The 21,721-nt window shown below is 42.1% G+C and overlaps 1 long non-coding RNA gene across 2 annotated transcripts in view; it reads left to right on the top strand.

Moving 5' to 3' along the window:
• LOC144587781 (uncharacterized) overlaps window positions 1–21,721 on the top strand; it is a 244,065-nt gene that overhangs the window by 131,525 nt on the left and 90,819 nt on the right. Inside the window, exon 2 of one of the 2 annotated variants that reach the window (XR_013542924.1) lies at window positions 16,595–17,059. The exons of the other annotated variant lie outside the window; for it this stretch is intronic. This is a non-coding gene — a long non-coding RNA (uncharacterized LOC144587781). Of the gene's footprint in view, window positions 1–16,594; window positions 17,060–21,721 lie in introns of those variants that run through there. 2 annotated transcript variants of the gene reach the window in all.

Raw genomic sequence — 21,721 nt, 5'->3', positions numbered from 1 at the left:
CTTGTCTATCTTCTCATCACCATAACACCTGAATAGAAGCACAAGGTGGTAGAACTCCTTTCAGAACATTGTCAAAGAACCTGAAAAACCCACAACAACCATCATATCCCAGCTGTGAAAGCCTTCAAGAATACAATAGAACTCCCTGCTTACCATTTAGCGAGACCACATGCTCATAATAACTATAGAAATTATAGAAACTATGGTTTTTATGATGGCTGATCTCAGACATCTGCTGACAGAGCAATCTGCTGGTGGTCTTGTTCTACTGGCTACGATTTTCTGTGAGAGGGGGAGAGAATGGGTGAGGTGAAGGAGAAGGTGATGTATACCATACTCTCTGGCAGCTGGGCAGGGGTTTGGATTCAACACAACTTCAGCTGGCCCTTTGCCACTTTAAACTCGGCAAAGACATACACTTGTGATATGCTGCTATCCCATATTAGTGATCTCAGGAGCCTTGGAATGTCACTCAGTGTTTCCTGTCTTCTCTGTTCGCCTTTGGTGAAAAAGTGATGAATTCATACATAATGGAGCTGCAGTGTCAGGAACAGTTATTCTGAATAGACGTCTAGCTAAGATTATATTTTACAATATACAGGGAACTCTGCAGAATTGTATATTCATTATTTATATGACAGCCAACTATGGACGTATGACATTTTTTTCCTCTTGTAACACTGTCTGCTCTCTGACACACTACAGAGCTTCTTTTAGTTTGTCACTGTAGGGTATAATTTCAACTGCCACTTGTGAGAGAGAAAGGGGAAAAGAGAGACTCCCTAATGAGGCATTTTTCTTTCCTAGATCAATTGTTGGTACGGGCCAACACAGTGAAGCACTGTGAACCTTTTTTTTCAAAAAAAAAAAAAATGCATAAACACATGGAAACAAATGTGCTTAACGTTTGATTTTACAAGTTAACCAGAGATGCTCCAAGGCCTCTTATGCTGTGTTTGACAGATAATGTATCCTTACAAGAAGAATTACTGAGATAGAACGGAACATCACATCTTTACAAAGGTTTTACTCTCAGTTCTTTCACTCAGCCTGATTTTTGGTTACAAAGAAATGCTAAACTTTGGGCATTCTTCCACCCACTTGGTCTCTGCATACTGAGTTGCAACTCATCTTTGACAAAACAGAAAATAATGCCTCGCTAAACTGGGATTCTCTTGTAAACAGGACGTACTGGATGTGCGGAGGGGAGGGGAGGGGAGGGAATGGCTATTCAAAACTGACAAGTGAACATACCTGTCTATTGTTCTTGTGGTGTACTGCATGGGAAAAAAGTATTACATAGTGTAAGTCTACTACACTGGGCTATCAACAGCACATCAAATGTAAGTTATGTTTGGTGAAGGTCACCCAAAATGGTTCTGAGCCCACCCCTGTAAACCAACTGAAAGTGTAGTATATGATTTAACTGTTCTTGTTACGTGCTGTCAAGTCGGAACTGACTTATAGCAACTTAACAGGGCTTTCAAGGTAAATGAGATATTTAAGGAGTGGTTTCTACTCCTTCAGTGAGTTTCCATGGCTGAGCATCGAACCTTGATTTCCAGAGTCCTGGTCCTAGTCTATCCACTACACCACACTTAGTGTCTTATATAATTTAACTAACATTGGCTGAAATCCTGTTGCTTAGCATAGTAAGTTGCAATTAAAATAGACTCATTGAATCAGTGGGGATTTAGTGATCCATCTCTTCCAAAAATTCCTTTGACTCGATGGGCCTACTCTAGATGTGATTTACTACACCAAACAACAGGATTTCAGCCCTAAACTATAAATGAAAATAACACTTTCAAGGAATCAACCATTCAGGGGGATGTTTATTTCCTTTAAATAACCGCTTCCTCCACAATTCCAGAAGAGATTCATGCCTTGACAATCAGGCTTGCTAATGAAGTCTGTATTTACCTTCCGGTGTCCAGTCACAAAATGAAATACTCTAAACGCAAGATACATAATTGAGGAAAGTCACAAGCCACGTCAACAAGATGTCTTTCGGCACTCAAGGGAGCACATCTAAAGATGGTGATAAGATGGTGAATTCTCACTTTGCTAATGAACCAACATGGTGCACTAGTTAGAATGTTCTGCTAGAATGTAGGCAATCTAAGTTACAGTCCCTATTGATCTATTAAAAATTTACTGAGTTGGAAGGAATGATAACCATCTATGCTACCTTAAGCTCACTGAAGGGACACCAAAATTTAAATGTAAGTAAAACTGAAGAAACTTCTCTTCCCTTTTCCTGCACTTCAACAGAAGCTAGAAATATGTTGAGGGGTGAGAGGGAAGGGGATGACTTTCAGCCAGGAAGCCCCTTGAGCTTCCTGGCAGCACCTGCTTCTCTGCACGAGAGTTCCCAACTCATCATCTTTCTGTTCCCTGCAACTTTGGGGCCCAAGCTTGAGACAAGGAGATTTGCAATGCCATGGCACAGGGCACTGGTGTGGCCACTGTGAAAGAGTTGTGTTCATATATCGTAAGAGGGCTCAAGGAACAAGAAGGTTATTGAGTTGCATAAAGGTAGTCATGTCAGGTCAGGTCACCTCAGATCGACTCAGCTCACAGCTTTCCCCCAAATGACTTGTACGGCCTAACTACACATACCACTAGCCCTCTCCTTAGTCTGCCCCGTTACCCTCACTCATGCCTTTCTGGTGTGCCAAAATTGTGCAACTGCAACACACGTGCAAATACTTCCCCACTAAATCAGTGAGCCTTGGTACGAGTTGGGAGGAGACCTACAAGCGACCACACACAAGAAAATCTTTCTCCTCCTTCAGTGTTACTCACCCTGAAATTGGTCTCCCTGCTAGGAGACTCGGAGAAACCAAACAGTTCTCTTTGACTTTAGGGCACCCGGTTACCCAGCAACCCTGCCTCCAACGCTTCTGAAGATGAGATAGTGTGGTGAGAAATACATAAACATAACCAGAGCTTGGAAGCAACCAAACAAATTGTTACTTTTAATTCTTGTTCCCAGTAGTAACCACAAGCACTGGTTAGAAGTAGTAACCACAAGAATTAACTAAGGGTGTGTTTTACATTAACGAATTAAATTGGGAGCTAGTTGGGAGTTTTATAAGTGGAGTTAACGTTGTGTAGTTTTTGTTCCTGTGTGCCCATCCTCGTGGTCACCTACAGGGATGGTGGTGGCAACATCACGTGCTGTACTGGAGCCCAGGCAGCAAGAAGGGCTGATCACCTGGGGAGGAGCTAAGCTGCCGCTTCTTTTGCTTGGCTGCCTAAAGGAGGGCCTTGCCTTGCTGCCTTCTGCAGCTATGGTGACAGTTTGTGCGGATGAGGAAATTAGGGCGGGTGGCTGGGACTGGAGGTGCCCACAAGCCAACCAGTGCATGTGACTCACCAGGTTTTTCTCTTCCTTGCCAGTGTGTGTGTGCACACATGTATGCATGTGCACTTGGCCTGGCTGCGTGAGGCCTCCTGCGTTTCTCCCTTCCCCTTTCCTTCTGCTTTACCATTTTGCCTCCTGGAACTGTTTTCTTTGTGGCTGCCTGTATTCTCTCCCCTTCTTCCACCTTGTCATTCTATGGTTTGCATTCTTGTCTGAGGAAAAAAAAAAGATGGAGGTAAAAGCTGCCTAGAGTGGTTCTTTGATTAGATAGGCGGGGTATAAATGCAATAAAATAAATACATAAATAAATAAACAATTTGTTCCCCCCCCCATTGGACCTGGCACTCATTTTGGCAGACTCTCAAAATGCAATTAATACTCTGACACATGCAAATGATTCAAAAGAAATCAGATTCCCCATCTAGTTAAAATAAACAACCCCCTCCTGGCTGTTTAAAATAACTCATTTTCCAACCCTTCCCCCCCAAAATGTGCTAAGTGGTGAGTCACATAAACAGATATTTTAAAATTGATTCCAAACCTTCTTAACCTGATTCAAAACCAAGGCTTTTTTGCAAAGGTAACCATGCTCTGAATTGAAAGATGGCTTGCACTGTACCTTGTGCTACTGAATAAAAGCCATTCAGATACTTCTGTTAAAAAAAAACATACCTCCCCACAACTAAATAGAAAAAGAAATAATTACTTTTGGAAATTGCAACTCTAAAGGCAGCTAGCTACTTTCTTGGGACTTGGAACTATAATTGCAACTTTGTTGTTGTGTGCCATCAATTCAGATCTGACTTATAATGACCCTAATAGGGTTTTCAAGGTACATTATAAGGTTTTACCAGTTCCATCTCCCAATGAGTTTCCATGCCAGGTCTCTGAATCCTAGTCCTTTATTCTATACACTACATTATACCAGGTACCCCCTATAATTGCAACTATTTTAAAAATAATAATCAAGCAATGAAGAAAGGTGTATTCTACTTCCTCTCTCTTAGCTACCATCTGGTGTTACTACCTCTCAGTTTAAATAGGTTCAGAATGTTGAAAAATTAATTTAACTGTTCTCTTTTCCATTTAAACAGAAATAATGGAGCCATCAATTTTTCTATTTGCTGGTTAAAACCCTTCCCTTGTAGGGACATTTCCCCAAAGAGTTGTATATAATGGAAAGGTATGGAACAACCAGGTTATTTTATTCTCAGACTCTGGATCCATAGCTAAAAGCATAGCTAGTTGTGCAAAAAGATACATCAAATTTTAAAAATAATGTTCACAAAGACCTTTAAAGGTTCATAGAGCAGCCACTTAATTTAATAACTATGAGCCATTTTAATGTCATATATTTTACTCGAGGACATGAAGTTAAAAAGTGTGCACGAACACAGACATAAATGCACCAGAATCTTAGTAAAGTGAGCCAATGCTGTGTTTGCAGTACTAAAATTCTTTGTGCGTTCATGCATGTGTGTGATGATGATGATGATGATTTTTCCCTTTTGGGACAAAAGAAATAATGTGGAGATGCTTGTTTTTTGTTTGCTTTCTTCCAAATCAAGAAACCGTGTTCTTTGCTTGATTCTGCTGGGAATGCGGCAACATTTCCACAGAAAATGAAATGTTTTCTGATTTAAAAAATGGTCTGATAATGATTTAGAATTCTCTGACTATAACATTGTACCACTTGTCTGACATTTAGACAATGTAATTATTTCCATCATTCCCTTTGAGGGAAGAATTTGCACTCCTCCCTTGATTTAAAAAGGATGCAAAAGCATTAACTGATCTAGCAAGTACTTTGCTTTATTTACACAAAATTTGCATACCCTAGAGAGTTTTTCTGGTAGAAATTCAAATGATGGCAATCTTGTATGCACAAGGATAGCCTTCTAATGTAATCTGAAGGAAAAAAAAATCACTTATTTCCCACTTATTCTATTTTACAAGATTATGATATCTTTAGCAACCCACTCCCCATACCGTCCTAAATAAATGAACATAACCAATTTTTGTTCAACCATACTGAGAAAAGAGATTAAAAAACACTAAGGGAAGCACCTCCATGAAAATATATTTTGCAAGCAGTTAAAACAAGATGACAAATGGAACAATCCTAAACTATACATTTGCTGGCTACGTGGAAATGAAATTGGGCAGTGGGAAGGAGGCAACCTGCTACTCAGGTTCCCCTGGATCATTTGCAGAATGCTAAGCAGGGTAAAGAGGAGAGCACAAAAAACAGTCTGAAGCTCAACATCAAAAAAACTAACATCATGGCCACTGGTCCCATCACCTCCTGGCAAATAGAAGGGGAAGATATGGAGGCAGGGACAGATTTTACTTTCTTGGGCTCCATGATCACTGCAGATGGTGACAGCAGCCACGAAAAAGACGCCTGCTTCTGGTGAGGAAAGCGATGACAAACCTAGACAGCATCTTAAAAAGCAGGGACATCACCTTGCTGACAAAGGTCCGCACAGTCAAAGCTATGGTTTTTCCAATAGCGACGTACGGAAGTGAGAGCTGGACCATAAAGAAAGCTGACCGCCGAAGAATTGAATTGTTTTGAACTGTGGTGCTGGAAGAGACACTTGAGAGTCCCCTGGACTGCAAGGAGAACAAACCTATCAATTCTAAAGGAAATCAATCCTGAATGCTCACTGGAAGGACAGATCCTGAAACTGAGGCTCCAGTATTTTGGTCATCTCATGAGAAGAGAAGACTCCCTGGAAAAGACCCTGATGTTGGGAAAGTGTGGAGGCAAGAGGAGAAGGGGATGACAGAGGGCGAGATGGCTGGACAGTGTCACTGAAGCTACCAACATGAATCTGACCCAGCTCCAGGAGGCAGTGGAACACAGGGGGGGCTGGCGTGATCTGGTCCATAGGGTCACAAAGAGTCGGACATGACTTAACGACTAAACAACAACAACAACAAAGCAGGAAAAGGTCTCTCCTCTGTGTACAATAGCTGGTATTAAACCTCTAAACAGGGAATTCTGAATCAGTAGCAACTCAATGAAATAAACAGACAGTCACACCAAAATTTGGGTGTGGGATGTCCCCCATCTTGGACAATTAGTTCTGTAGGAAGGGTGGCTTTAGATTTACTAGATCTCAGGACCTTTTGTTTGCCAAAGAGGCCTCTTGTCTGTCTTCTGGTGCTGCTGGGGGAATTCTTTTCTCATGGTTCCTCTGCTGGCCTGGAAGAAGAGCATGGCATTTGAACTGTGTAATGGGGAATCCTAGGCACTAACCCAATACAAATTCCAGGAGTCCATAGGATGGCATTGTGATGGCTAATGTAGGATCAAACTGATATATCTGTGTTGTGCATACAGACTTTTAGAGTGAAGTGTTAACATTGTTCTTCAGAATTCTGTTCCCTTCTCATAGACTCTGGACTAGGAAATATCTAAGTGGGAAATAGATACATCTTGTCATTATGCTAATATCCTTCAATTACTGGGTCTTATTGCCTGGCATAAGTCAGACTGTAATTTTTGGTCCAATCTTCTCTGATAAATAAAGTGCCGCCATGTGATTCGTAGGGTCCACATGCACACGTACCAAAGCAGTGTATGTGCACATGCCACTACGAGTCATGGCAGGGACAGTTTGGTTATCAAAGAAGAACTAAAGTTACAATCTGATTATAGTAAGCAAAAAGATTTCAGCGAATAAAACATAGCTAGAATTATAGAGTTCAAAGACTGTGTCTTTCCCCCCACAAAATATATCTATAGCAATCATTTTAATACAGAACTCTGTAAATATCTGTGCCAACTTTTGGATAGTAGTTGTTCAAGGTGGATAGGTCATTGGTTTAGGTATCTGGCTGTGGAGCTAAAGGTTGGGAATTCATTTCCTCACTGTGCCTTCTTGACAAGAGGCTGGACTCAAAGATCCATAGGGTCACTTCCAGCTCTGTACTTCTAAGATGATGATGATGGTGATTTTTAAACTTTCCAGAATGATGTCTCACACATTTGTGCTCTTAGATAAATTATTTGTCGGCTGTAGTTTACAAAATTCTCCAGCTAGCTTGGCCAGTTACGACAGTAAAGATCTGTATATTTTTCCAAGTTTTCCTCTTAAGTTACTATCCTTCCTCATTCACCAAAAATAGGCATACAATTGATCTTTTATATCAGTCCCTCTCTGGCCTTTCTACTGTGTTGAGTCAATTTTAATGACAAGGCTATTTGCCATACTCTAATATGCTGCCTGTATAGCTCAGTGCATCAGGTATGGTATTCAATTCCTCACTGTGCTCCCCAGAAGAGCCAGCCTCTGTGTTCCTGGGCAAGCTGCACATCTGATTGGCTGTTTCAAAATGGCCACCGGGTAAATAAAATGGCTCCCTGCTGTTTTCTGGGATGGATTTCTCGCTGCACAGGCACTGAAAATGGCTGTCCTATGGAGGATCTTCACTGGACGGTGCATTTCCAGCCCATTGGAACGCATTGAAGGGGTTTCAATGCGTTTCAATGGGCTTTTTATTTTCACATTAAGACGTTTTCTTTCTACAGCGATTTCGCTGGAACGAATTAACGTTGTAGTGTGAGGCACCACTGTAGCTTGGAATGTTAATGACACCAGTGTCAGCAGTCAAGATGGTCTACAGCAGTCAAGATGGTCTACAGATGTTCTTAGACTACAACTCAAAGAAATCCTGGCCAGCACAACTAGTGGTGAAGGCTCCCAGGCTTCTGGGAGTTTTATTTATTTATTTTATTTATTTATTTTATTTACAAGATTTTTTTAGCTGCACCATTACCAATGGTCTCTGAGCAGTGTACAACAATATTAAAACATTAGAAAAACATTAAAATCATTGAAAAATCCCAATATTGTAACGATACTCTATATTAAAACAGTTAATTTATCATTAATAAATACTGTTGCTCATACCGCCAGCTAAAGGATACTGTTTAATTAAAATGCTGGTTAAAAAGAATGGTCTTTGCCTGGCGCCAAAAAGCCAAAAGTGTTGGAACCAGATGGATCTCTATAGGGAGGATGTTCTAAAGTTGGGGGACAACAGCAGAGAACGCCTTATTTCGACATGCCACCCACCTCATTGCTTTCAGGTATGGCACCTTCAGAAGGGCCTCCTTGCCTGATCCTAGAGTACGGGCAGTTTTAGTCCAAGAATATTTGATGGCCCAAGGTTGGAAACCACTGGTCTACAGGATACCCTCTTGTGCTCACTACCATTCACAGAGACACCAAGCAAGGAAAATCCCAGAAGCTGACACATTTTTCCATCAGTTAACTCTTTCTCATCAATATACAATTGTCATGGCTGTTTTTCAGCAAGTTCTCTATGTATGGCACAAAACAACAACGAAACTATTGACAACTTTCTAAAAGAAACTTGGGAGGCAGCCTTCCACTTTGCTCTTTACCTTTGATCTCCCATGGCCACCACAATACCTCCAATACTACACTCTACCATCTTCTAATTCACATTACACATGCCATTTCCCACATGTAATTGAATGGTATCCTTATATATGATAAAGTACAAATACAGGTTTATCACAGTATAACTAGGTCATCAATCACAGGTTTAAACATTTTGATATTTCCCCTTCAATTTAAACTGAATTCAGATCCCATTGGAACTGTAACCTGCCTAGAAGGCTTAATTAGATTAACTGTTGGGGAAAAATTGCAGAAAACATGTTGGCAAGTTCTGTTTTAACATTGTTCCACAGATCTTTGATAGCTCCATCAGGATCTGTCTAATCTTTGAAGCCTTCTAAACTAAACTTTTTCCATTATGTTGTATTTCCTGAAGGGGAATTTCTAATAAAGAACAGCTACATTTTGAACTTATAAAACTGCAGTAATATAAAAAATATTTCCAAGTACACATTTGATTTGTTGAATTACTTGTCAGGAGGAGAATTTCTTCCCCATGTGCCATTTCATCCAAGTTTTTGAAAAAGAGGGTATTTAAGGATAACTGATCCTGGATAGAGATAGACACAAATCACTGGTTTGTCCTTTGAATAAGCAGTTGTTCCGCGCTTCCTGGCCCCGCCTTCTCTGGTGGGCACCCACTCAGAGGCAGCACCTAGAGGAGGTGGGGCAGGGAAGCCGGGATGCTGCCTCTTGAGTGGGCGAGCCACTGGAGGAGGCAGGACTGGGACAAGCCAAACACCTGTTTATCTGAAAGACGAAATGGCATGAAACGCCAAACCAGAGGTTCATGCCCATCTCTAATCCTGGATACTTGATTGGTTCATGCCCTCTAATCCTGGATACTTGATTGGTTCATCACTCATTTGCATCAAAATACTGGCATGCAATGATATACATAGATAAGGGGTATGTATGTATGTATGTATGTATGTATGTATGTATGTATGTATGTATGTATGTATGTATGTATGTATGTATGTATGTATGTATGTATGTATGTATGTATGTATGTATGTATGTATGTATGTATGTATGTATGTATGTATGTATGTATGTATGTATGTATACTGCCCATCTGACCAAGGACCATTCTGTGCAGTTCACAACAAAGTATGACAATGGACAACAATTCTAATAAAACAATCTTAAATTATATCAACATAAATTTAAAGTAATAAAAGCAACCTGTATTAGACATTCTAACTTAAGTACAGTAAATAAAACATTTAAAGCATTAAATGAAACATCCAGATGGCAGAAATCAATTGAACATAGTGGGTGTGAGATTCCCTGTGTTCTGTAGGTGACTTCCCTACGGGTACTGTTGCAGTCCCCCTTCCACCTGCTCTTTTTCTGACAAAAAAAGGGGAGCTGCTGCTTCTAGGACCTTCCAGGATCAGAAATTCATCTTTAAATAGGTCTCAGTCACCATGTTTCAACCCCAGAAGCATCCATTCAAGCATCCTTGGGCACTTCCAGTTTGGATTCCCTTACCCACCTATGTTGTGATATTCTGCTATATGATGAGGTCTGTAGAGGGTCTGAGGACAACCTTATAACTATTCTTCCTCATTATGTGGGCAGCTACATTTCTAGCTGGTACATTTTGGTGGGGTGGAGACACATAATGCCAGACAATCCCTTTGCTCCACCAGTGGAGTGGATATGAGGACTTAGGCCAGGGGCAAGAAAAGGATGGGATCTTCACTCTCACTACCTTTATTACCGTGTTTCCCCGAAAATAAGACAGAGTCTAATATTAATTTTTGCTCCAAAAACACATTAGGGTATTTCCATTTCTTTCTTTTACCATCAAATACCCAAGGAAATGACTTAAAATAGTCATTATGATTTGTGAGTATAGTAGGTATATTAAAAGAGAGAGTGACCTAGGGTAGCTATATTTTTAGATGATTTTCACTTATCTCTTTATTTTAGCCTTTGGCAATAAGCAAGCACCCAATACTGCTCTACTCATCATTATAACTGCGGAATAAACAAACTCTTGCTGCAGGACAAACAAACGTGCTTTCTTTTTTGCTAGATGGAGGGAGAACACAACTGAATTCAAAATTGAAAAGTAGAACAAACGACTGTTCCAGGTATGAAGTTACAGGCTGTCTCATACTAAAAACAATAATATTCAAGTCCTCAAGGGCCAAGGTAGTATACAGGCTGTTTTTTTCAACTTAGGGTGCAATCAGACAGGCATTTAGTCTACTGTTTGGTCTGCTGTAGGTACAGGCTAGTTCACACAATATAATTGCTGGAGTGAACCGGCCTGTACTCAGAGTGTTCCTACCTGTATCTTTCTGGGTGCCTGTCAAGGGCTTCTACTTTTGGGGGGTGGTTAAGTAGGACCACTCTGTTTTGGTCCATTTCCAGCACAATGTGATCACTGGAAATGAACCAAAGTGAGCCTACTGCTATCAATTTGCAATATATCTTTGACTTCTGTTGTACCTCCCATATCCGGAAGTGGCTTAAGAAGACAGCCACTTCATAATACTGGGAAATTAAACATTTTCTCTGCTTCTTCGTGGAGAGGCAGAGGGAGTAATTTTTTACATTGTATTAGGGCAGCACTGATGCACTGCATCATTTAAAAAACATAAAAGTAAAATTGAAATCTTCCTCCTGAAACCTTACTTGCAGCCAAATTCAATGGTGAGTACCAGTTACTGGTAGATTTGGCTGTGGTCAGGTTCTAGGAGGAAGTGTTCAATTTTTCTTTTTTACCCCTGTAAGTGATGCAGCACATTGGCATTGCCCTTCTTCTGCTCCTCTATTTTCCAATATAATATGGCAGCTGTCTTGTTAAGCTACTTCACAATACGGAAAATTCAAAGAGGAAGGAGCCAGACCAAATACGGACATTTGACGTATGTATGCGGTTTAGATTTTAGGATTGCACTAATTAGCACACATCAACTTGACATATAGTGATCCCGTTTAGTCCAATCCAGTCTAATCCAATGAGCCTGTGAAGACAACCCCTTTCTTAGGTAATAATGATAACTGTGATAATGAAAACATCATCTTCAATCAGCTGACATTTCCAGCTGACATTTTTGCTGTGCACTCATACCGTCTAATTCACAAAAATTTTCAGAGGGGCCTATTTTTTAATTTGTTACATACAGCACTGATGTTACCTGTCTGTCATGGGTTGGAGGGAAAGTTCCATCCTATGGGGAGTGGAAGGCGGGACATCAGGAGGAGGGGCTGTACTGTATATATATGTGGAGCTTGTGTGGAGAAGCTGGGAAGAAGAAGCTGGAGTGGGAGTCTGTGTGTCAGACAGGGTACTACTGTGTGTCAGTCAGTACCTACCTGATAGGTTCAGGTGTCTTTATGGGTAGCCAGAACTGATAGGTTCAGGGTCTGTGCTTTATTTAAAGGTGTTCTGTGTGAACCAAACTGGTGTATGCATGATTGAGACTAAGCCACGTTACTGTATCTTATTCACTTGATCATTTTATTTTCCCTGTGTGTTTATTTAAATAAACCTTATCCCTTTGTTTGTTAAAAATCCATTCCTGGTCTGTGTGACTCCTTACAGGGAATGGTTGGTGGCAGCTTAGTTAAACTGTGGCATATCCCAGTAGGTCTGGGGTTGTCACATTGATTGGTGTCCAGCGTGTGGGATACGACTGGTCCAGTTGTCCAGTGGTCCAGCAAAGCCTTGGCAAGTGTGCCCAGAGCAAGGGGGGTCTAGTCAGGGACAATCTGAGAGCGCGTAGGTAATCTAGGCTTACCTCACGGTGGAAGAACGTGCCAACTCAGATTGGGGACTAGATTAGGGAGCTCTGAGGCAACCTGTTTTGGCGGGAAAAAGCTGAGGCAAAGCTGAGTGAAGTAGCAGTGATCTAGCCTGTCTGCTGAGAGGCCTAGCAGAGGGGGGTAGACTCTGGCTGGCAACAGTTGCAAGTTAGTGCTGAAAGAACAGCAGCAATCTATAGAAGGCTGGTTCTGAGGCAAAAGAGAAAAAAAAAGTGGTCGCTTTATTTTGAGGCTTGACTTTTGAAAGCAGCCTGTTCTGGGGGGGGATTATGCCCTTGACTCGAAGCCAAATGGAAGAAATGGGTGAAGTGAAAGACCCACAGGTGGACCAAGGTTCTGAGGATGAATTTGGCTCAGTGCAGGATGAGAGCATGGGAGAGCAGAACCCAGAACTCAGGAAAATGCTCATAGCCCAACAGCATGAACTGAGGATGAGGCAATTTGAAATGGAGGAAAGGGAAAGAGAGAAACAAAGACAATTTGAATTAGAGAGAGAGAGAATGGAAAGAGCAGAAAGATTGGAGAGAGAGAAAATGGCGTTTGAGTTAAGAAAATTGGAACTGATGAATCAGAACAATAATAACAATAGGGATTCTGAGGGAGGCCAATTGTCTAAAGCTGACCTGAAGAAATTCCCTGTGTACCACAAGGGAGATTGCCCTGAGGTGTTCTTTTCCCTAGTGGAAAGAGCGTTTGTGGACTTCTCAGTAAGGGAAACTGAGAAGATGACCATTATGCGATCTTTAATCAGTGGCAGCCTGGCAGAAGTCTATGCAGAGATGCCAGAGGAACTGCTAAAAGATTTCACTGAGTTTAAAAAACTGGTGTTTGCCAGACATGGGATAAATGCGGAACAGCTGAGGCAAAGATTCAGGTCACTCACCAAGAAACCAGAGCAGACTTTTACCCAAGTGGGGGCCCAACTGGTGAGGCTGCTAGAGAAATGGCTGTCGCAGGAGGGGACAGAGACCTTCCAGCAGCTCAAAGACCTGATAGCGCTGGAACGGTTTTACTCAGTCCTGCATGGGGAACTGAAGTTCCAGGTGAGGGAAAGGAAACCTAGATCTGTGGCAGAAGCGGCCGAGATTGCAGATTTTATTTCCCAAATAAGAAAGCCCTTGGGTGAGGGGAAAGCGATGGGGAAACCTAAAGAAACCTACAGCAAGTACTCTCAGGGACCAGGGAGAAACCAGCAAGTGGGAGGGGCCCATGGTGAAGGGAAGCCCTCAGACACGAAACCAAGACCTCGGATTTTGGAGGGAAAACCAAAACCAGATGAGAAAGACTCCAAGTACAGCAGAAAATGTTATTTCTGTCAAGGAAAGGGCCATCTAATCTCAGAGTGTGAGAAATTAAAGCAGCTAAAAGGAAATGTGCCTCATGATTTGAGTGGAACCAAGCCAAAAGCTGTGTTCTGTGTCCAGAAAGAGCAAAGCTCCTTGTCACTGAGGGAGCCTGTTGCCATGGCTACTCAATCTGGAACAGTTACATCTGCTGATCAGGCTGAGGAAAATGGTCCTCTTGTGGAGGTCAAGCGCTGCTTGCTAGTGAGAACAGATTCTCAGTTGTTTGAAACCGCAGGGGTGGACGTAGGAATACTTGACCATCAGTATAGGGGGCTAAGGGATACTTGTTCCCAGGTGACCCTGTGCCATCCAGATATTATTCCTAGGGAGTATATAATCCCAAATGAGAGCATAAAGGTGGCGGGGATTGAGGGACAGGTGATCTCGCTGCCAGTAGCTGAGGTACCTGTAAGTTTTCAAGGCTGGAGGGGAGTTTGGCGGCTAGCGATTTCATCGACTCTGCCAGCAGCCGTGCTCGTGGGAAATGACCTGGCTGAACATGTGAAACGGGTGCTAGTGATTACACGTTCACAAGCTACCAGGGGGGCAGTTCAGGGGGGTACTGATGAGCCCGAGACGGAAGCAGAGGGGAGTTCCGAAGCTGTGGTGGAAACCTTAACCACAGACAGCCGATTTGGCCAAGAGCAAAAGGCAGACGCCACTCTCCAAAAGTGTTTTGAACAGGTGACAGACGCCCAGCTAACAACTGAAACCCCAGTGAGATTTTGTGAGAAAAAGGGAATTTTATATAGAGAGACCCTGAGGAATATCTCAAAAGGGGGAGATGGGATCAGAAGTCAGCTAGTGGTACCTGAAAAGTATCGCCCCATGATCTTACAAAGGGGGCACTCTGACATGTTTGCTGCGCACTTAGGGGTGAACAAAACACAGCAGAGAATCACACAGAATTTTTACTGGCCTGAAATAGGAAAGCAGATCAAAGAGTTCTGTAAACAATGTGACGTGTGTCAGAGGCAGGGGAATAACCGTGACAGGACCAAAGCAAAGTTGTGCCCTTTGCCTGTGATTGACACTCCGTTCAAATGCATAGGGGTGGATATTGTGGGACCTTTGCCCAAGGCCACAAAGAGGGGGAACAGGTTCATTCTCACCATTGTGGACCATGCCACGAGGTACCCTGAAGCCATACCCTTGACTAACATCGAAACTAACACAGTGGCAGATGCCTTGGTGGGGTATATGTCCAGGATGGGATTTGCCTCAGAAATAATCACAGATTTGGGCGCGTCGTTTACATCGAAGCTCATGAAACGGTTATGGCAAATCTGTGGAATTAAACACAAGGAAACCACTGCCTATCACCCTGAAAGTAATGGGTTAACGGAGAAGTTCAATGGGACTCTGATGCGCATGATTAGGGCTTACTTGGCAGAGAATCCAAACAATTGGGACCAGAAGCTGCAATCCCTTTTGTTTGCTTATCGATCAGTGCCACAAGCCAGTACCGGGTTCAGTCCGTTTGAACTTTTGTTTGGGAGAAGGGTGAAAGGGCCACTCGATTTGATCAAACAAAATTGGGAGCAGATCACCCAGGATGACCCACAAGATGTTGTGACATATATAGACTCGTTAAAGAATGACCTAAAGAGAAACCTAGAGCTAGCAGCAGAGACCAAGCTCAAAAGGTCAGAAAGAAAGCTTGGGATGACCAGAAAGCCAGGGAGAGGCACTTTAACCCAGGGGAGGAAGTGCTTTGGCCTAGGCTCTGCACAGAGAACAAACTGCAGCTGGGTAGCCCAGAAATAAAAGACTTGGGTCACATAGTAGGGGGAGGAGTGATAAAACCCCTAGAGGCCAAGATAGAAGCAGTTCGTGATTGGCCTAGACCCAACACCAAGAAAAAGGTCAAATCATTTCTTGGGTTGGTGGGCTACTACAGAAAGTTCATTCCGAGGTTTAGCGAGATAGCGACTCCGCTGACCGATCTGACGCGGAAGAAGACTGATGACCGCATCCCGTGGACCAGCGACTGTGAGGAGGCGTTCCAGAGGTTGAAGGAGGCCCTCATCAACTATCCAGTGCTGCGTGCTCCCGACTTCGACCGGGAGTTCATCATATACACCGATGCATCTAACAGCGGGGTAGGAGCAGTTCTTTGCCAGGAGGATGAAAATGGTGACCAGCATCCAGTGTCCTACCTGAGTAGGAAACTCCAGAAAGGTGAGAGACATTTGGCAACCGTGGAAAAGGAGTGTCTGGCCATAGTCTACGCGATCCAGAAGGCCAAGCCTTACATCTGGGGAAGACATTTTATTCTGTGCACTGACCATTCACCACTGCAATGGTTAAAGACAATGAAAACCCACAATAGTAAACTTATGAGGTGGGCTTTAAACCTGCAAGACTATGACTTTGAAGTGAAGGTGGTCAGAGGGTCAGTGAACTGTGTTGCTGACGCCTTGTCAAGAAGACCCGAAGAATGAAGACGGCGAAAGAAACATGGACTATGTATATATTTTGGTGACCAAAGGTTAAATGTACTTGTTTATTAAACATGTTTGGTTTGTATGAATAAAGGTAACTGGATGTATTGTAAATGGTAAATGTTTAAATGCCTAATTGATATGTTTATCCTAGAGTAAGTATGGTATTGTATGTTATTGTATAACTGTTTTTGTATGTTTTGGATCCAGGTTGTTTTTTGGAGAAAAGCACTTTAGCTTTCCCCCTACAAAACAACTTATAAAGAGGGGAGGTGTTACATACAGCACTGATGTTACCTGTCTGTCATGGGTTGGAGGGAAAGTTCCATCCTATGGGGAGTGGAAGGCGGGACATCAGGAGGAGGGGCTGTACTGTATATATATGTGGAGCTTGTGTGGAGAAGCTGGGAAGAAGAAGCTGGAGTGGGAGTCTGTGTGTCAGACAGGGTACTACTGTGTGTCAGTCAGTACCTACCTGATAGGTTCAGGTGTCTTTATGGGTAGCCAGAACTGATAGGTTCAGGGTCTGTGCTTTATTTAAAGGTGTTCTGTGTGAACCAAACTGGTGTATGCATGATTGAGACTAAGCCACGTTACTGTATCTTATTCACTTGATCATTTTATTTTCCCTGTGTGTTATTTAAATAAACCTTATCCCTTTGTTTGTTAAAAATCCATTCCTGGTCTGTGTGACTCCTTACAGGGAATGGTTGGTGGCAGCTTAGTTAAACTGTGGCATATCCCAGTAGGTCTGGGGTTGTCACATAATTGTTCTAGTTATTTTAAGAATCTGTAATTATTTAAAAGGAAGGAGTAATTGCTAATCATTATCCAGCACCGAAGCAACAACTAGCCATACCCTTAATCCTGGTATGGGTACAAAGCACAGCTGTAAGGAAGCAATGCACCTTTTTGCCCCACTCAGGTTACATAACTGTACTTGAAGCAGAAAATTGGGGTGCAGATATGAGAGAGCTGCCCATCACATAGATGCGACAATGTGTGTGAACTGTTATTACATGAGCTGAGACTGAAGGTTTGTACATTCTACATGTATGAACACAAAACATACAATATATGGACACAAAACGTCTATTCTATTTAAAGGAAGAGTTAAAAACGGGACTGGCAACCTGTATACATTCTATGAGATATTGTGGTGTAGAAGGTGAAATGTGCAATGTGGAAGATTCTATGTGTAGGTCTCAATGAGTCATGAAACTTACTGGGTGATTTAGAGCAGTGGTCCCCAACCTTTTTGACACCAGGGACCGGTTTAGTCGAACACCATTCCCCCAAGGACTGGGAGGGGGAGGGTACTTGTCATGCAGTAGGTTGTTGGAGGGTAGCTTTGAATCAAGCTCATTACATGTATTGTGCTGGGACAGATGAGTGGCAAGGAGGAGCAGGAGGTGAGCTTCAGTTCAAGCTCCACGCCTTGCTAAATCAGCAGCGGCTTAGAACCTAATAGGAGTGCAGGCTCCTATTAGAGTCTAATGCCAGAGGCACAGCTGATCTAGCAGCAGCAGGGGAAGAGAGAGCTCTGCCTCCTGTCAGATCAGCAATGGCATTAGAACCTAATAGGAGCACATTGGCACGTGGTGAAGTTTCGCTCTTCACTCACCTCCTCCTTGCCGCTCATCTATTCTGGCAGCCCGGTCCTTCCAAGGTCATGGACTGGTACTGTTCCATGGCCCAGGAGTTGGGGACCCCTGATTTAGACTGCCTTTCTCTTAGTTTGACCTGTCTCACATGAAGATAATGTGGAAGAAGGACAGCTGTGTACAACAGCTTGAGCTCAGTGGAGGAACAATGAATATAAATGTACTAACTAGACATGGGAGCTTCGTATTAGTATCCTGGGGGATACGGATATGAAGCAGTGTTCCATTTCTGGTTGGGAACACTCACTGGGGTCCTTGCAGCACATGCACCCGACAGTGGCAACATGGCGCCAATTGTGGAAGGAGTCCAGCAGGCGCTTCCCTGCCTCTCCCCTCAATCGACCACTAAGCAGCTGAGTGGGGAGACTGTCTTCCTGCCTCCTTGCCAGTGTGGCTTTACAGAAGCATTAGCTTTACAAAAGATCAGCTTCTAATTGGAGATGGAACTGGTTAGAACTCATTTTGGCCGTCTGATGAGAAGAGAAGACTCCCTGGAAAAGGCCCTAATGTTGGGAAAGTGTGAAGGCAAGAGGAGAAGGGGACGACAGAGGACAAGATAGTTGGACAGTGTCATCAAAGCTACCAACATGAATTTGACCCAACTCCAGGAGGCAGTGGAAGACAGGAGGGCCTGGCGTGCTCTGGTCCATGGGGTCACGAAGAGTCGGACACGACTTGATGACTAAACAACAACAACAACAACAAAACTCATTTGTTGTTGATATTTCAGTTGTCTGAATTTCTGGAATCTTTTTATATATGAAGTTACAGGGCCTGTTATAGTGAGCGCATTCTTCAAAATGTATTGCAACATCACTGACTGGCAGTCCAAGGTTAATTGGACTGGTTAATTCAGCCGGCTTCTCCATTCTGTATCAAAGTAATATATTTTGGCAAACTCACATTTTTTATAAAAAACCCACAACTTATATAGTTTGATTAAAGTCTCAGCACTTTAGCTATTTGATAAATTCTCCCTGATGGAGGTGCAATGTGCAACCTTTGGTACATTTCTATTCCAGGCAAACATATACCTTTTCCATGTCACCATGGCAGCAAAAGTCATAACAATTTTATTTGTGCATAATCTTCTGACCAGTTGAAACATAAAAATATATCATCAGCAACATGATTGTACAGAATGACTGATAAAGTTAAAATTTACACACAATATCACTTTAAAAATCAGCATCTACTTGATAGGAAGAAGTATTATAATCTAGACATTTTCTTCTGGCATAAATTGCTACAGAGGAAAAAAAATTGCATACTTCACAGGGACCAGTCTATCTTGCACAGGAATAACATTATATTCTCAGCAGCAAAATATTTTTTCTCAAAAAAGGAATGTTTTTCAACTAGGTTAATCCTCTTGAACAGTATTTCTAATTGGTGTTGATGAAAGGTAAAATGAAATACTTAATTTGTAAAAAAGTTGACCAGATCAGAAGATGCTAAATTATTCTAAGGAATTTAGTTTTCAGTGGCCTTCCTTTTCACTACTTTGACTAAAATCATGGTTCATGATCCAGTTATTTTTCATTTTGACTATTGCAGCTTTCATCTCTAACCTGCCCTCCCGTTGTTACACCTTGGTTGCCTCACCACAAATCATTCATGTTTCCTCCACTGCACCAGGTGGCATTTCATTGCATCCCTACTAGTCAGATTTATAAATGCGCATGAACTGGGAAAATGGCGGTTTGTGATCATTTGTAGTTCATCACTACTCATGAACCACAAACTTTCTGATGAAACAAACTGTTCCATGCTTCATGAGATTCAGGACTTCCAGGAGCTGTAGAATGGCTCCCACATGTCTTAGAGATGCCAGATTTGTAACAGGTCTTCATCTGACTGTTCTTCTTTCCTCCAAATTTGGCAAATATTGGATTTGGGACATTTGGGTTATAGTCGCCCAAATAGGACCCCCAAGAAAGTGCTCTTGTGATGGGTATGGGGAAAGGCTATTTTGGAAACCCCAGTAAAATAGATTATGTCGTTGGTAGGGTCTACCTGTGCTTTAAAGAACTTCATAGTCTCACCTTTTATCTCTCTGGCCATATTTTCCCCCTCATGCTCTCCTGCCTAGGACCAAAATATGACAGGGACATATTAGCCGAGACACGCACAGTGAGATATTAGCTGAGTTCCACACTTCTCCACCTGAGATTTGCAGACAGATTCTTAGGTCAGAAAATACCACATCTCAACATACATTTTATTCACAGGGAAACTATTGTCTCTGTAGCTACTTGTGCCCTTTCAATTCAGACATCAAGCCGACAGCAATGTATTTTCCTGCAGCACCTCCTTTCAGTTTCGTTTTTAATCCAGTCAGCAGTGAATAATTTTGCTACAAGGAACCTCAGTGGTATTACAGTACATCTTGATTAGAAACCTTGTGTTGTATTGTTTGTTTATTTGCTTTGGTCTCCCAAATCCTTTGTATGCCGGGTACATGAATCTCTTATTACCTTTGCCTGAAATTGTGGTTGCTTGTGAGCAATCATAGAGTGTCAGCTCAGAAAAAGCTACCATTCTCTTAGAATGAAAAATGGTGATAAGTGAGGTTGTAAAGAGTCAAATTAAATGTTAATTGATTCAGGGGCACAATGCCGTGAGCTACTTAGTCGAGACACAACACTACATTTATCAGTTTTGACAAATTGTCCAGGGTTGCTTCTTTAGATCCTCACATTCTGGTTTTCTTTGTATTCTAGATGGAGGTCTCATAGTTTAAATTAATAAAATGACACAGACTGCTGAAGTTGCAAAGGGATATGAAACTTTACAGAAGGACAGAACTTATATTGTGTATTAGCAGTGATATTTTCACAAAAATGATGATGGGAAAAACAGATTTCTTCTTTTTGTTATAGGCCTGGAGAAAACTAACATGGACATGCTTGTGGGAGAGTTTAAATAGAAAAGCCTTCTTTAATCATCACATAAATTGCCCATATTTGCATAAATACTAAAGTATGAATCATTCCATTCCCCCTCTTGGTCAAATCAATTATGGGCTCATTGTAATTAACTTCTCTCACAGGAGAAAAATAAGATGCTAATAAGGACTAGGGAGGTTTGGACAGCAACCAGTAAGTGCAATGCATCCTGGAAAAGGTAGGTGCGCTTGACTCCCATTGAAATTAATGAGATACAAAGTGCTCAACTATATATTTACAAACTCATTGACCCCCAACCTGGGGATTTCATGTGTACTTAAATTATCTGGATTGCATCTCGGAGGTTTATAGTGTTGCAAAGCAAAGTGCTATTGCTATGTTGTGTTAAGTGTCTATAATTATATGCTACTGAGCTTGGCTTTTTCAGAGCAATGCTGTAGGGGTGAAAGCAACAGGAAAAGGGGGCAGAGACACATTAAGCGGATTTTGGGGTTAATGCAAACAAAAGCTTTGCACTTGGCTGGGGACTTTATTTTATTTATAGTCTACAGGTACAGATAAGAAGGCAGAGGTGTTATTCTATGAGAACAAAACAAAGTCCAGAGTCTACAGGTAGGCAATGCCTTTCTGAATGGAGTTGAAGTTCCCCAAAGGATAGAAGCTTTCAGGCTCTCTAGAACTCTTCACTAGGGAGTTAAAAAAGGAGGAACAGGATCGGATGGTACAAACTGCCTGAATTGCTAATGGACAGCTAAATTTGAGTA

The sequence above is a fragment of the Pogona vitticeps genome, chromosome 3 (assembly GCF_051106095.1).
Source record: "Pogona vitticeps strain Pit_001003342236 chromosome 3, PviZW2.1, whole genome shotgun sequence".
Classification (NCBI taxonomy): domain Eukaryota; kingdom Metazoa; phylum Chordata; class Lepidosauria; order Squamata; family Agamidae; genus Pogona; species Pogona vitticeps.
This window is presented reverse-complemented; position numbering and strand designations above follow the sequence as displayed.